The sequence below is a fragment of the Canis lupus genome, chromosome 13 (genome assembly GCF_048164855.1).
Source record: "Canis lupus baileyi chromosome 13, mCanLup2.hap1, whole genome shotgun sequence".
In the NCBI taxonomy this organism is placed as follows: domain Eukaryota; kingdom Metazoa; phylum Chordata; class Mammalia; order Carnivora; family Canidae; genus Canis; species Canis lupus.
In genome coordinates, this window is record NC_132850.1 from 40147193 (window position 1) to 40164938 (window position 17746).

The 17746-nt window shown below is 34.3% G+C and overlaps 1 protein-coding gene and 1 long non-coding RNA gene across 16 annotated transcripts in view; one reads left to right on the forward strand and one right to left on the reverse strand.

The window, feature by feature from the left end:
- Positions 1–17746, reverse strand: part of ANKS1B (ankyrin repeat and sterile alpha motif domain containing 1B) — a 1043873-nt gene that overhangs the window by 733207 nt on the left and 292920 nt on the right. The window lies entirely within an intron of this gene.
- Positions 11462–14302, forward strand: LOC140602945 (uncharacterized). Its single transcript, XR_012005965.1, has 2 exons — positions 11462–11620; positions 13968–14302. It is a non-coding gene; the product is annotated as an uncharacterized lncRNA (long non-coding RNA).

A 17746-nucleotide genomic window follows, 5' to 3' on the forward strand; every position in this document is an offset into this window, starting at 1 on the left:
TTCTGATACAGTCATTCACTTAATTCTCAGAACAGCCTATGAGGTAGTACTATGACTACTATCTTCACTTTACAGAGATTTAAAACTAAGGCATAGAGAGTTTTAGTAATTTACCCAAAGTCACACAGCCAATAAGCAACAAATACAGATGGGGTTTGAATCCTACAAATCTAGCTCCAGCATCTGTAATGTGGGAACACTAGCTATATGCCAAGCACTCTGGTTCATTGTCTGTTTTACCTTATTTCACTATGCTGGTTTAACTTTATTTTTAGGATAAGATCAACTGTAAACTTCTTTCTCTGTCATTTACACATCTGCAAGACACATGGCTGCGTTACTGAATGTATCGATAAATCTCTAATGTATTTAAAACCAACCGTGTTCCATTTGAAGAGTTAAGTTAGGGCATTATTCTCTGTATTGCATACATATTTAAGTGTGAAAAAATTGCCCTTCCTATTTCTCTAGCCTGTCTTGATTAAGCAGTTGTAGGGAATAAAGGATGTAAGAAAAAGAAATATCTCAGAAGGCAGTTCACTCAATGAGGGAGGCTGCAAAAGCAGGAAAAGCAGAGAGGCCCTTCCAGGGATGGATTAACAAACTCTGACCAGTGACAGCTGAAGGCAATGTATTAAGTATGTATCCTCTGCTCAACTCAAGGGTCTGCAGCACAGCATGGCATCCTTAAAACAGAAGAAACCTCTCAGTAGCATTAAGGCCTGCCTTTCCAAAGTAAAATTAGTCACTTCCTCTTCAGTGAAGCCAATCAAATTAATTCTCCATTCTGAATAAGGAAGCCCTTCTCGGTAGAGGATTCCCACTTTCTTTATATTCACAGTTAACTATTCCTACACGTGGGCTCCATCAATTTTTTTGAAAGCTGATTTTTCTTTTATATGTAGCACATTTGTGGGATTTCTCCTATTGGATCGGTCTGCTGTGGATGTTTACAATGAAATATGTTCTGGAGTGATCATGTTTATGGTTCTCTATCATGCTTCACCCATGTCCCATTACTTATCTCCTCATCTCAACTCAACAGTAATATTTCCAGGCTTTTCATAATTCAAAGAGACTCAAAATATTCCTTTTGGTTCTCTGAATTCAATCTTCCTCAAGAAAAAAAAAATGTTGCTTTGTTTTGGTCCTCCCCAGTCTACTAGGAAATGAATATCAAATAATCTAAAGAATCTTCTTCAGCAAAATGAAAGGGAAGAATTCTTATCTATCCTTGCACTCCATCTTGAAAATTGCTTCTTCAGCAATGCTTCCATCTCTTAGTGATACACTGTTTCCTTAAATATAATACTCACAAAAATGATGAATATAAGGAAAATGTTTGTCAAATAAAAAGCAGAACTCCAAAGAGTATATACAATATGACAACAACTATATATGTATGTGTATGTGGGGGTGTACACACACTCGCATTGAAAAAAATCAAGAAGTTCATCAAAACTGTTTTGTTTGAACAGTATGATTATCAATAATTTTTTCTTCTTTATACTCTTCTGCATTTTCTTGCTTTTCTGAAAGAGCACATAATTCTTTTAATAACACAAAACAGAACATTTACTGTGGAGACTACTAACTTAGAAGCCAGGGAACAAAATATTACTTTCAAAGTACTGAGATTTCTCCCAATCTAGTCCTATAGCCAATCAAAAATCCCTGACAATTTAGTGTTCTGCTTGGCTATTTTGTCTTTACAAATACAGATACATATTTAATATAACCAGGTAGGTATATACTGAGTGATTTTTTTAAAATTAAATTGTCACATATACTCTTGCTTAAAACCACCTAACAACTTCTCATGTGAGTGAGAATAAAATCAAAACTCTTCACCCATATCTACAAAGCCCAGTAAAATTTGGCCCCAACGTTGACTTCAATCTCTAACACTTCCCCAGAATCACTGTAGAGCAGCCCCTCTGCAATTTGACTTGTGCTTCACTCTGCTCGACACAGAGTTCTTTATGTGGCTGGTCCCTTCCTAACATTAGGTTTCAACTCAAATGTTACCCTCCCTAGGAGGCCTTCCTTGACTATACAATTTAATTTGCCATCTATTTCTTGTCTCTTATCACTCATTTCCATCACCTTTAAAATTTTTTCGACACAGCATTATCACTATCAAAAGTTCTTGCTTAGGGCAGCCCCAGTGGCGCAGCGGTTTAGCGCCACCTGCAGCCCAGGGTGTGAACCTGGAGACCCAGGATCGAGTCCCACGTTGGGCTTCCTGCATGGAGCCTGCTTCTCCCTCTGCCTGTGTCTCAGCCTCTCTCTCTCTCTCTGTGTCTCTCATGAATAAATAAATAAAATCTTAAAAAAAAACAGTGAAAATAAGTTAGGCTTAGGAAACTATAAAATTCATGTTGAAATATTAATATAAAAATAAAATTCATAGGCCTGGACAGTGCTGGATTACAGGGTCTCACAGAAGGGTTGTGGTTCATTATCATACCTACACACATAAATATGCCAGAAATAAAGAAAAGAACAAGGCTGGTGATATCTTTTATCTCTTTAAGATTGTTTCTCCTTTGCAGTGTAAAATATGTACTAGTCATTAACAGGCTATAAAAAGATAATGGACAGCACTTTCTCTTTTCTACACAGGTTACCTTACAATTGCTGTTGATTTTACCTGTTTTCAGAAGGCAGGAGCTTAATAAGCAGAAACAAGTCTCAATTTGGCCACAGAATCAAAGCAAGAAATAAAATTCCTTCCCAGAGTTCATTCAAATTAAATAAAGCTTAATTTTTGCTACTTGGTAACTGTAAAATGAACAATGGATAAAATATTTGTTGACAGATGCAGAAAATAACATTTCATCAGTTCACATTCAATGGAGGTTTTTTTTTTTTGCCTTTTTTCACATTGTTAACATTTACTTATTAATGTGTTATTAACTAGTCATTTTTAGAACATTTATATTATAGTGTAACATATAAAACAAAAAGAACAATTAAATCCATCCTTTAGATATAACAAAGGCTAATGTTTAATGTGCTAGGTTTCTGTTAGGCATTTGACATTTGTCAACTCGCAAAATAATGCAGTGTTGGAATTATCCTTATTTTACAGATGAGGAAACAGAGGCTGATTTGGAGAAGCTGGGTGTATTGTTAGCGAGCAATCAAGTCAGAATTAGAACTCAGATTGTCAGGGAATGCTTTTTTATACCATTCCAGCATATCTCCCTATAAAGACTAAGAAAAATTCAGAAGACAACAAGCATAGCCTGAGTGCCTACAGCATGCAAGGCATAACGCAGAGTGCTGGAAAACATAAACATTTGTCAGACACAGACACTGTCTTCAGGCAGCTCACAGCCTAAAAGAATAGATATCAGACAACTACATAAATAACTATAATAAAAAGGGAGAAATTCACAGTTGTCAAAAATAAATTAGTTGAATATTAAGATAAATGATATTGTCTCTGGCAGGGGAGGATTACCTAAGACTTCAGAAAGTAAGTGGCATTTAAGTTGGACTTGAAAGACTATATAATTAATGGTTTTATAGCAACTAGTACCAACTAACATTTGGAAGAAGTACCCTTCTCACAGACCACAGAGGGTATACATCTCATTTAAAAATTAGTTTCTAAAAATCCAGAGTGGTTCTATACCAGCTCTAATCTGGTTTCAGTTGCTGAGAAATGTGTTTAAGCTGAACATCTAAAATGATCCCTGTGAAATTGTGCTTTAGAGCTTAAAAGTATAGCCTTCTAGACTTTGGAATCTTGTTACACATGCACAGAGAATGCATTGTGGGGGTTCACTACCTTTTGCCTTTTCTCTAAGCTTCCATTTTTCTGTACAGAATAAAACATTTTGTCACCTGAAAATATTTCCAAACAGATCCATAGTGATGTGGATCTCTATCAGTATTAAGTACTGATTTCTTTATTCCACAGACCTGAGATCAGTAAACTTAGGCAAAAACCTAGCTTACTACCCATTTTTCATAAATAAGATTTCATTAAAACACAGTCATGACCCTATGTTTTCATATTGTGAGAACATGCTCTAAAGGCAGAACTGAGTAACTGTGACAGAGGTCATATGGCATCAAAACCCAAAATATTTACTATCTGACCCTTTTCAGAGAGTTTGCCGACCCTGCCACAGACAATTTATTCAGAAAATATTTATGATGGAACTACAAGGGTAAATAGCTAGTATGTGGTTAGTATGGGTTGTTCCCTATAAGATTGTTAAAAATTCATATTGCATTATAATTAATCATCACATTTAAGGAAGAACTTGAATAACTTCTGCTGTGGAAAATAAATGCAGCAGGTGACTCAGGATATAATACATTAGTAAGTGCTCTACTCTTACTACTTAGACTACTTACTAGCTAACATGGTTATCAAGCATTTGTTGAGTGCTAGACACTGTTGTAAACACCTAATAAAAGCAATACATGTGATTTATTCTCACCACAAGCCTAAGGTATAGGTACTATTATTATCCTCATTTTATAAACGATGAAATTAAAACTCAACATAATTTATTTCTCAAATCCCACTGCTTATATTTGTGACAGCTGGAACTTTACAAAACATGCTTTCATCCCAGTAGAGATTTAAGCAGAGACTGCATGACTTCTTAAACGTATAATGGTTTATATTTTTTAAAGGAATCAAAAAAACAATAATAATGACCACCATTTATTGAGAGTCTACTATGGGTCTAGCATTGTTCTATGTGCTTTAAATACATTTGCTAATTTTCATATGATCCTAGAAGGTATAAATTCCTTCTTTTAAATATAATGAGAAAGTATTGACAGCTTATCAAAGGCATATACCTAGTAAGTTCAAAGCTAAGATTAAAACTTAGGTCCAAATGACTCTCTTGATTATCACAAGCTATTTCCATTTTTTAAAAAACCTAGCTGTAAGAGGTGTCTGGGTGGCACAGCTGGTTGAGCATCCAACTCCTGGTTTTGGCTCAGGTCACAATCTTAGGGTCATAAGGTCAAGGCCCACGTCAGGCTCTGTGCTCAGCATGGAGTCTGCTTAAGTTTCTCTCTTCCTCTCCCTCTGCCCCTCCCTACCACATGTGCTCTCTCTCTCTAAAATAAATAAATAAAAATAAAAAAAAAAATCCCAGCTGTATTTTCATTGTAGATGAAAAAGAACCACCTTTAAAAATGAAAGCAGTAAGGGACACTGGGGTGGCTCAGTGATTGAGCATCTGCCTTTGGCTCAGGGCATGATCCCAAGGTCCTGGGATCAAGTCCCACATCAGGCTCCCAGCAGGGAGCTGCTTCTCCCTCTGCCTATGTCTCTGCCTCTCTCTCTGTCTCTCTCATGAATAAATAAAATATTTAAAAATGAGAGCAGCAGATATTCAATAGCTGAACAAGTAAAGAAATAATAACCTATATAACTAAAATAGCAGAGGAAAATAGGGAAATATGAAATATATTTCTAAATGTAAATATAGAATTCATTCCTAATTGCAGCTAAAATCAAACTTAACCCAAAATAAATTTGATGAAGACACTAAATCTTCATTGAAGGAAATTTTAATTCTTCTTCAAATAGAAATAATGATCCAGTAATACTTAGCAGATATCTCTGACATCATCAGATATCCCTTTTTCCAAGAGAGGAGAGGCCTAATCAACCCATATCCAACTATTGTTGAAGGAACGTCTGAAGACATAAGCGTGAACAATTTTCTTTTCTTAGAAGGAATGAATGAATTATAAAGAGATTTTTTTTTAAAAAAAAGGAGAGGTTCTGAGCATTAGGTCCAAATAGACCTGGCTTGGAATATTCACCCTTGCTATTTTAGAACTGTCCCCACAAACAAGTTAATTTACTTCTCTACACCTCAGTTTTCTCATCTATAATGCTGCTTATGAGAAACGCTGTATAGGGCATCCAGAATGCCTCCTTAGAATACATCCAACACAAGGAATTCCCTCATTTATATAATTATTTTTCCTCAGAGAAGGTCTTCAAAGGAAAATATTATTTTCCACTTATTACCTTTCCAAATCTACATATAGACTTCATATGTCTCTTCAGTTTGAAAGGTATAAGAAGATTGTTTGTTATGTACCTATTATGTTTGTGGAGCTGATAAATGTTGACAAAAGGTAGAACATTTCAGGTATTTGAAAGGATTTATGGAAATGCTCAGAATCTGGAAAGTTGATGCATGTTCCAGTTCTTGGCAATCACACTAGTTTCAGTATGACAAAGGAGAAAGTAACAGGAGCCAGATTGTAAAGAATTCTCAAACACCATGTTAATGAATTAGGATCCTGATAAAATTAGCACATCCTACACATATCACTAAAAACTCATAATTTGCAGTATGTACTCTACTGTATCAAAAAATATTCTGTGGTCACACACTTGTCACCTCTAACATAGTTAAACATTTACTGCCTTTCCAAGATAATTGACCAGAATCCTACTGACTTTATGGCTTTCTTTACTCTGATAGGCATAAAAATATCTCATTCTGCAATCTCATTCGCCTTATGAGATTTGAAATAGAGCCTTTTAACACTTCTTACAACTAACCACATAGTCAGAAAGTACAGAAAAGGATGCCTTGAAGAAAGGGCAATAAGAAGAAATTCTTAAAAAGTAAAATTATTATTGATAAAATATAAAAATCAATAAGATTGGGAAATAGAAAATAAAAAACCAAAGAGATGGGGAAAATGAAAGCAAAAAAGATAAAGGTAAAATATTCAACATCAATTAATAGATACTCTAAAAAAGATAAAAATGAAAATGTAACAAAGATATAAATCAAAGGGAAAAATAGAAAAAGTGTTTCCTGGAGCTGAATAAGGATATGATCTTGATATTAAAAGGGACAACTTTTGTGTACCATGATACATTTTTAAAACCCCATGCCTAGATATAAAACTTTAAAATATCAAAAATATAAAAATCATATCTTAAAAGCACCAGGAAAAAAAAACAAGTCATATGAACAGGAATAATACTAATAGATGCTAAAAGGAAGTCCAAAGTTTTCAAATTCATGGGAGAAAATAAATTTTAACCTAAATATCTATAATCAAACGGACAATCAAATATGAAAGAAGAATAAATAAAGTTTCCATCATCAAAGATTCAAAAAACTCTGCCTGGAGAATTTAGCTAATGATATATTCAAGTGTATTAAGAAGCCAAGTAAGAACAAGACATGGAAGCCAGGAACAAGGAAACATATCTCTGAGAATAGCAGAAGGTTTTGCTCCTGTGCAGCAAACTGAAAGCAAATGGTAGAGACCAAAGCAGAACAGACAATTCTCATACTGAGATATCTAAGAAAAAAGATGGATAGTTTAAGTTTATCAATAGATAGTTAAGACAGAATTTAGAAATTTAATGAGGAAATGATGAAGGAAAGTTGTACAAGAAAGTCAATTAAAAACTACAGGGAAAAGATCTGACTAGCAAGTTGTAGGTTGAAAACTACATTAGAATGCTAAACAGGGAGGTTTACTAGAATTAAAAGAAACAAAACAATCAAAAGGATATTAATCCACCCATGCACTTTTAAGTTTACATCTCCTTTACTGCCCATGTCCTTTCAGGGTAAAACATACACATTAGGAGGAGAGATGGCATAATTTATAACCAAGAATTTATACATTTTTCCTCATGTTAACACACACTATCCTAGCTATTTGACTAGGTAGGGAGAGATTATGGTTTCTGTTCCCACATAGTGACCCTTCACTATCATCATAGAAACGTGCCCCTTCTTGGTATAAATATGGTATATCCATTTAATGGTATGAAAACAAAATTTAACTAATATCTATCCAGAGGAAAGGGGGAGGAGTTGCTTAGGATCTGAGTGTATCAAACGAATCATCTTCAGGGCTTGAACAAATTATATAAAATGATATTAATACTTAAAATTTGAGTACCAAGAATTTCAGGTACCAATTTATAGAACTCCTATAAAAGTAACCACCAGGTCATCACCCACTCTGGTTTCTGCTCACATTTCTAGTACCAATTTTCAGGACCAAGTGATGTCATAGATCTCTCAGCCTGAAGAACTGCTGAAATAAGAAACTAGGATCTAAGAGGTTTTTGGATTCTAGAGCCTCTCCAGAACATCAGCTATATGACTCAGCCTTCATGACATGAAAAATTCAACCACGAGGCTTTGGAGGAAAGTGAGAATAAAAAGATGACCAACAGGGCAGCTATAGAGCTTACAAGGTGAATCTAACAAATAACCATGGTCAAGTGGAAAAAAAGTACACGATGGCAAGATATTAAGCAATTTATAGAATGGAAAAGAAAGGGAAACCATTCAATTTTAATTCTGGATACATTCTCCTTCCATTGGACCTAGAGTCTAGATAGAAAAATAAATTTAATTTTGGCATGCCATTTGTAAACGTAAGTCTGTAAATGTGATTCACTGGCTGAAATTTTGCAGTGTTAGCCTCTGGGAAACTTGGCCAATGTCACAGGATAGAATATAAATATGTACAAACATGACAGTATATAAGCAGAAATATAACTAAAAGATAGCAGGTGAAAATGGGAGGAAAAATAGAAAAAAGAACACAGGACCTAATATCTTCATTTTCCAAAATAGGAAGTCAAGAAATACTGCCTAAAGTTGATGAAACATAATGTAGAAATATAAAAGTATTATTTAATCTTTTTTTTTAAAGAGAGGAAGACAGGGATGGGGATGGAGAGGGACAGAGGAACAGGGAGACAGACTGTGGAGCCTGATCCAGGGCTCTTTCTCACAACCCTGAGATCATGACCTGAGCCAAAATCAAAAGTCAGATGCTTGACCAACTAGGCCACTCAGGTGCCACTATTTCAACTTATTTAAGTGTAATATTGTTTAAAGTCACCAAGCTACCCCCCAAAATTTAAAAATTAAAAATAATTTTTAAAAAACAAAATTTATCATAAAAAATAATAAACATTTTTGGAGAAGGATTGGATCATAAGGATAATATAAATGAGCTAAAAATCTTTACTCTTGGAGAAATGATACACCATTTAAAGTTGATAAATCAGGAATAGAGATATTTGTATTTAGAAATATGGTAAGCTTGAGGTCTACTTTGGTGTGTGACATACAATATTCAATATTTATTGAAAGCTTGCTATGAAGCAGATATTGTTATAGGTATCGAATATTTATAGGTAACTATGAAACTTTAATATGGAAATGCTCAGTTATATAACAGAAAATTAACATAATTTAAGTGATATTTTAGTAATACTATTAAAGCCCTTTGTTATCATAGAAACTAACACATAGCACACCTAAAAAAAATTTGAGATCCTAAAGCCTATTCTCAAAACCAAAATTCCAGGAGAAAGAATAGAGATGGAAGAGAACTTAAGAGTTATATTAGAGACACTATTTAAACATTTATGGAAGTCTTTAGTTTCCAGATTGCTTAGTCCACACTACCACTATCTAATCGTGTAATGGTGGGTCCAATCAATTCAACAAGAGAAAAAATCAAATGATTATAAAGATTGAAGATTCAGAGACATGGTTACTATTATTTGCAGATTATATAATTTCCTAACTAGAAAATCAACTTAAACATTTATACAAAGCACAATGTGATTCCTAAAATTACAAGGTACAGAATAAAGATAGAAAAGATAACAGTTTTCATTTCTACCAGCAGCAATCAGTTAGAAAAATATCTACTCACAATAGAAACAAATACAAAATAACATTTTAAAAAACCACTAAATGGGGATCCCTGGGTGGCTCAGTGGTTTAGCGCCTGCCTTCCACCCAGGGCGTGATCCTGGAGTCCTGGGATTGAGTCCCACATCAGACTCCCTTTATGGAGCCTGCTTCTCCCTCTGCCTGTGTCTCTGCCTCTCTCTCTCTCTCTCTCTCTTTGTGTCTCTCATGAATAAATAAATAAAATCTTTTTTAAGAAACCCACTAATGTAGGAATGTAGGAAAATGTAGGAATGTAGGAAAACTAAAAAAAAAAAAAATGCTATACAGCTACTTAACAACATAAAAAAGGACTTGAAAATATATAAATTAATACCATGCTCCTGAGTAGGAAGATTCAATATTATAAAAATGCCTATTTTCTACTAGTTAATCTCTAAATTTGACATTGTTCCTATCAAAAGGTCAGTAAGATCTAAAAGTATAAATCTAAGAAAAATAGAGCAAATCTTCATGACATTTGATTTGACAAGAATTTCTTGGGAATGAAAACAAAAGTGCAGCAACAAAGGCAAAAGTAGATAAATTGGAGTAAATCAAAACTTAAAACGTATGTGCATCAAAGGACATAATCAACAGAGTGAAAAAGTTGACCTATGACCTGGGACAAGATATTCACAAATCGTATACCTGACAAGGAATTAATATCCAGACTATATATAAAGAACTCCTACAACTTAGCAACAAAGAAACAAATAATCCAATTTTTAAAATAATTTAAGTAGACATTTTTCCAAAGATATACAAGAGCCAATGATCATATGAAAAGATGCTCAACATCACTTGTTCATTAGAAAAATGCAAATCAAAACCACAGTGAGATGTCACCTGACACCTATTAGGATGGCTACTATAAAAAAAAAAACACACACACATAACAAGGGTTGATGTGGATGTGGAAAAATTGGAACCCCTTGTGTACTGTTGGTAGAAATATGAAATGCTACAGCTGCAATGGAAAACAGCATGTCAGTTCCTAAAAGAATTTTAAATAAAATTACCATAGAATCCAGCAATTTCACTTCACGTTATATATCCAAAATAACTGTAAGCAGGGTCTCAAAGAGGGATTTGCACATCCATATTCACAGCAGGAGTATTTGCAAGAGCCAAAATGTGGACACAACCCAAGTATCCATTGATGAATAAACAAAACGTGATATTCAAAAGCAATGGAATATTATGCAGCTCTTAAAAAGAAGGAAATCCTGACACATGCTTGAACATGGATAAATCTATTTACACAGATAAATTTGGTTACTATATAATTAATTATATATTTATATTATATATTATTTATACACATATATGTATTTTTAATTCTATAATTTATCTTGGGTTCCTCCTCACTTGCTAATTAACTATACATGTATACATACAGTAGTCCCCTTTTACCCACGGGGGATATGTTCCAAGACCCACAGTGTTCCAAGACCTTTTTTTCCTAAACATGCACATACCTATGAAAAAGTTTAATTTACAAGTTAAGCACAGTGAGAGATTAACAGTAACAAAACAGAACAATTACAACATACCATAATAAAAGTTATGTGAATGTGGGTTCTCTCTCAAAACACCTTATTGTCCTGTACTCATCCTTCTTCTTGTAATGATGGAAGAAGATAGAATGCCTACATGATGACATAAAGTGAGGTGAATGATGCTGGCATTGTGACATAGTGTCAGGATACTATTGACCTTGTGACACATGTGTCAGAAGGAGGTTCATTTGCTTTTGGACTGTGACTGATGGTGGGTAACTGAAACCACAGAAAGCAAAACCCTGTGAAAGAGAGACTACTGTAGATACATATGTGTACACACATATATACACATATAAAGTACCTACATATGAAGAAAATATGGTAAGTTATTTTTATAATTATGCAGTTGGTCAAGTCAGGCTAGCAAGACACAAAACCCAGAAGTATTAAATAAATATATTTTAATTTTTTGGCTTCATAAAGATTAAAACTCCTGCCCTCAAAGAAAAAAATATATATATAAACAAATCAAAGGGCAAGCAGCAAACTGGGGAAACATTTTTTTGAAATGTTTTTCACCAAGTTTGGTATCTAGAATATACAGTGAATTCTCAATTTCATGGAAGTTTTAGTGTATAAATCTGCCCTGAGCACTGAATTAGCAAATACTGAATCATTGCTCTTAGGGAAAATACGGGGTTAGGTTCCTGCAAGTACCTGGTCACAGCATTTTCATCAACTGATCAATAATTTTTATATATTTTTTTCTTTAAAGATAACTTATTCAATATATATTTTTGATTCACTAACACTGAACTCACAGCCAACAGCACTATAACACGTGCCTGAACGAAGCTTATCCAATGCACATATTTTCTCAGAAAGTACATCACAGTTTTCTTGAGCTCCTAGAAACACTGGACAGAGCTACTGAGTCATTTTAAACAGTGAAATCCCCAACAAAAGCACAAAATTTTTTATCTAAGTGGCACAAAACAGACTGTGAAAAGGACAACTGTTTATACAGGGTAAGAGCCAAACAAGAAGGCAGAGCTTCACCTATTCAACTTCAACTAAAAACATGTACATTACGTGACTCAAATTTTTCACTGCTCTCTGCATGTCCATGAATGGTCACCACGAGTGTTGTCCAGTTTGGGGGTTACAAATAAATGTCAACAAGTGAGCAAATTCACAAGTACAGAATCCACAAATAACAAGGATTAATTGTATTAAAATATACTTCTAAATCAATTCTTTTAAAAAATATAAAATGGCATGCAATTCACACAAGAAGAATACAAATGCCCAAAAATCATCTCAGAAAAAAGTTCCGTCTCACTAATAATCAGGGAAATGTGACTTAAAACAATAATGAGAAATATGTTGTCCTTAATAAAAATAATAGTTATACAATGACAATCACACAATATGATTCATCCCACAGTGTCTTCCAGCTTTCCCTACCTACTCCTCTCAAAACAAGCAATTTAAATCATTAAAGACAACTGAATAAAAAATGCCTAGAAAAGTATAGACTACTATGAAAAATGAATGAATGATTGAGTGAATGGATGACATCAATGAAGGAATGGATGTATGGACAGATGCAAGCAATTATTTTCAAACTATTCTATGGAAACTCATGGTAACATAATGGATTGTCATGACTTTTTACAACTTATGGCATTTTTTTAACAAAATATAAAATATTAGAAAATTAAATTGCTTAGTATAAATCATCCAAAAATATGTAAGTATATAAAGTAGAAGTTAAAGTCCTCCTGAAATATTAAGCCTTACATAGAACCACCAGACATAACTATTATTAACACAGCATTAGCAAAGCATATGTACTGCCAGACCTTCTAAGCACAAATAAATATTACACTCATCTTAATGCACTTACAAAGTTAGTTTGCACTATGCATACTGTTCTTTAACTCATAAATCCTACCCAAATTGCCAGAGTGTTATTTTCAGAGGCTAAGAACTGAACAGAAAAAGATCAGTTTGCATTTGTACAGGAAGGAATTTATACAGAAACCTGCATTTATGTTTTAAGATCTTTATAACAATCCTATAAACAGGAAAATAGCCTCCTTGTTTTAAAGAATAGGAAGCAGAGAGTAAGTTACTTGTTCATTTATTGGTATCAATAAATAGCAGTCAGGATAATTACTTGAACTAAATTTTAAGATTCATCAAGGCAGAAACTATATATAATCCTTATTTTATGTCATTCACAGTTCCTGGCACAAACTTTAAAACATGAGGCACGATGCACGTTTATATTGTTTAGTGCTCTATACCCTCCGTGTAACGAATGGTCAATAAACATTTGTGGAACAGATGGATGAATGCATAAAAGAACAGAGAAATATGGAGGGATACTAAATGAACTGAGATTCCTATCAAGTCATCAATTTTTTTTAATCTGTCGAATAAAAAATATATTTAGCAGTTTAACTACCCTGGAAACATAATACAAAATGTGTATCAACTGAATATACACGAAGCAAGAGTGACATCAGCAATTACTGAGAACCTCTGTAACAGAGAAAGACTATAGTAAAAAATACTGAACAATAGAAAATATACAGATTTACCCTACTATGAGAAACAGGGCCCTTTAAAATTGTTTTTAATTTCATAGAGAAGTACTCACATGAGTTGTTTTTTTTATTTTTATTTTTACTTTTATTTTTTATTTTTATTTTTTTGGCAGAGGGAGAGCAACCACAAGCAGGGTGAGCAGCAGAGGGAGAGGGAGAAGCAGCTCCCCACTGAGCAGCGAGCCCGACATGGGGCTCCATTCCAGGCCTGGGATCATGACCTGAGTGGAAGGCAGATGCTTAAACGACTGAACCACCCAGATACCCCTCACATGAGTTTTAGATCAAACATAGATAAGCAAACTTGGGCAAGTTACTTAATCTCTTGAAACTCAATTTTCTTAAGGTCAGGTGAAAATATTTCAAAGAACTGTGATGAAATTTAAATGATACAAGGAATGTGAAGTTTCTATCATTCAATAAATACTAGATATTATTGTTAACATTACTACTATCACCATCATTATGATAATAGTTTCCTAAAAATATACAAAATGAAGACTTTCCAATGGTAAAGCTTTAGTCCAATTATTTTTAAAGTTATTAAAATGACTACATAAAATCATAAAAACCTAGATCCGATGAACGCTTGGTAGTTATAAAATATATTCCTCTGTAAATGCCTCATCTCCTACCTTCTCCTAGACACAAACAAAAGGTATCTGCTCCTTAAATGAGTATGTAATAGATGAAATGTCTACAGACCAAATTTCCATAGTCATTGTAAGAGTTTCCTTTAGTCAGTATAACAACCACAAACTTAGTAGCTTAAAACAATATTAATTTATTCTCAGATGGTTATTGAGATCAAAAGTCTGAAGTCTTATTTTACCCCTGAAGTTTTACAGGGGTAAAATCAAGGGGTCAGCAGGGCTTGTTACTTCTAGGGACTCTAGGAGAGAATTTTTTTTTTCTAGGAGAGAATTTGTTCTCTGCCTTTTTCTTTTCAAGAGGTCACCTACATTACTTGGCTCGTGGTTCCTTCTTCCATCTTCAAAGTTAGCAGTGTAACATTTAAATTTTTTTCTCTCATTTTTCATCATATCCTCTTCCCTATTAGGACTCTTATGATTACAATGAGTCCACATTAGGCAATCCAGGATAATCTCCCAATTTTAGGATCCTTAACTTAATCACATCTGCAAATTCCCTTTTGACATATAGATTATTCAAAGGTTCTAGGGATTAGAATCTGAATATTTATAGAGGGAGGAAACATTATTATTATTATTTATTATACTCTACCCTCTGGGCTCCAAAAAGGAAGCCCCAAAGTCCTTCTCTTCTAACCAGCAAATGGAGAATAAAAACAGAGGATTATCTGTTGGAGGTTTTTAATGGGGGAGGCCTGAAGGCAGTGTATATCTGCTGTCCACACGTAAAAGCCAATCACCCTCATCTCAACATTCTCCCAGGTTTCAACCCATTAACAAAATCAATTTAAACTCAGAATCTTATCAGCTCAAACTCCCAAATCTCATCATCCAAATCAGGTATGGGAGAAATTCTGAGTATAATCCATCTTGAAGCAAAATTCCTCTTTGTCTGTGAATCTTTGAAACTAGAAAACAAGTTATTTGCTACCAAAGTACAATGGTAGGACGGGCATAGAATAACAATTATTGATATTCCCATCCAAAGAGGGAGAAAGGTGGGGGGGGGGGGGAATAGGGGTAAACAGTTACAGTCAACTTAGAAATCCAAATGAGTAAATCCCACTAGGTTTCAAAGACTAGGAATAATCCTTCATAGTGCTCAGGTCCACTCTCAGCCCTGTCCTCTCAATCTTCCTATTTAATAAAGGTTAACAACATTTGCAACCACTCAGTTTGATAAGTCTTTTCTTGACTCCACAGATCCTTCCTGGATAATCCCATCTCTGGATGGTTCTGAGAAGATCTATGACACATACATATAATCTCATCAAAGAGCCCTCTGTGTGATGGAATACTGATTTTTTTTTTTATCACGTGGGCACTAGGAAAAAGTTATCCAGTCACACTTTTGGCTTTCTCCCCAGGACACACTTTCTTGACAGCGAATCTAAAAATTTAGCCTCTTTTTCAATCTGGACAGGCTGAGAATGTCTCAATCACACCCTGGTTTCTTTTTGCTTAAAAGCTAGATTTTCCAGCTTTCTGTTATTGTTGATCTTTAGTTTTGTATCACTGTGGTTAGAAAATATACTTGGTATGATTTCAGCCTTCTTAAATTTGTATTATTTATGTCTTTTTTATGTGATTTAGCCAATGGATTCTTCTGTGTGTACTTGAAGAAAATGTGTATTCTATTTTTTCTTGGATGAAATGTTGTATATGTATCTTTTAGAACCATGGATTCTGAAGTATGCCTCATATAAAAAATGTGCTTGTTGGAAAAAAAATATTCACTCAATTTATCTTTTTTCTCTCATATTTGCTATAGGTAGCAAGGAGATACCAGGCTGTACATTTAGCGCCATGCTTGGAAATTCCTTCAGCTAAAGATCCAAATTTATCAGATACTACTTTGCTTTATATGTAACACAATTCTGCTAGGCTTTCTGCTACTATTCAACACCTCCTTTCTCCCAGTTTTCAATAACATATTTCTCATTTACTTCTGTCTTTACCAGAAGCACCTTTAACAATATTCATACATCTACCCACATGCTGGCTATGGTGATTTGGGTATTCTCTAAGGTGATAATAGGTTTTTTCTACCACTTTCCTCACTTTTTTCTGAGCCTTCACCAGTAGTGCCTTTAATATCTATCTTTCTACAAATACTCTGTGAAAATACAGGTATTTTTTGAGACCGTATAGTTGGGTTTTGTTTTTTTTTTCCCCCCATATAACAGCCTTCTGAGCCCTCACTGGCAGAATCATTAGTATTCATATTTCTGTTCAAGGCAATCTAGATTTTTCCTACTATACCACTCAAAACTCTTCCAGCCTCTAGTTACTGCCCGATTCCAAAGACACTTCCATATTTTTATGTATTTGTTATAGCAGCCTCCCACTTCTAGGTAGCAAAATCTGCATCAGTTTCCCAGGGCTGCAGGAACAGATTAAGACATACAGAGGCTTAGAGCAACATAAACTTATTCTTTTACAGTTCTGGATGTCAAAAGTCCAAAATTATTCTCACTGGGCTAAAATCAAGGTGTTTGCAGAGCTAGTTCTTTCTGGAGGCTCCAGGGGAAATCCACTTCCTGCTTTTTAACCACCGGCATTCATTGGTTCATGGTTGTATTGCTTTAACCTCTGCTTCTGTCATCACTTATCCTTCTGATTCCAACCTTTTGCCTTTATTTTATAAAGACCATTGTGATTACATTGGACCCACCTGGGTAACCCAGGCTATCTCCCCATCTCAAGATCCTTAACTTAACCACATCTGCAAAGTCCTTTATCATGTAATGTCATAGGGTCAACTTGTGAAGATCAAGATATGGACATCTTTTGGGGGAGCTAATATGCCTACCACAGCCATGTTCATTATTAACTAAATTGTCTAAAATGTTTAACCCATATTTTCAATTACATTGTTTTAAGCACTCCCCTCGTTCACTACCCAAATTACTGAGATAATATTTTGAATGTTTGTTCTTCTAAAAGTTCCAGCAAAAATTTCAGCAACAGAATAAGACTATATATTGAATCACAATTCCCAGAGCTGTTGAGATCTGAATAATTCCTTGACTCATTATTATTGTTCGGAGTATTTCCAAAGAACACAGTAGTTTCATTATAAGGAGAAAATGTTAAGTCCCTATGATAAAATCATAACTGTTTTGAAGTTGAAAGATATCTAATGAGTCATCTCAATTTCAAGGATGAGAAAAATAAGACCCAAGGAAGTTAAATGATTTACTTGATGACACAAGCTCTAATGTAGAGGACAGGGAGCA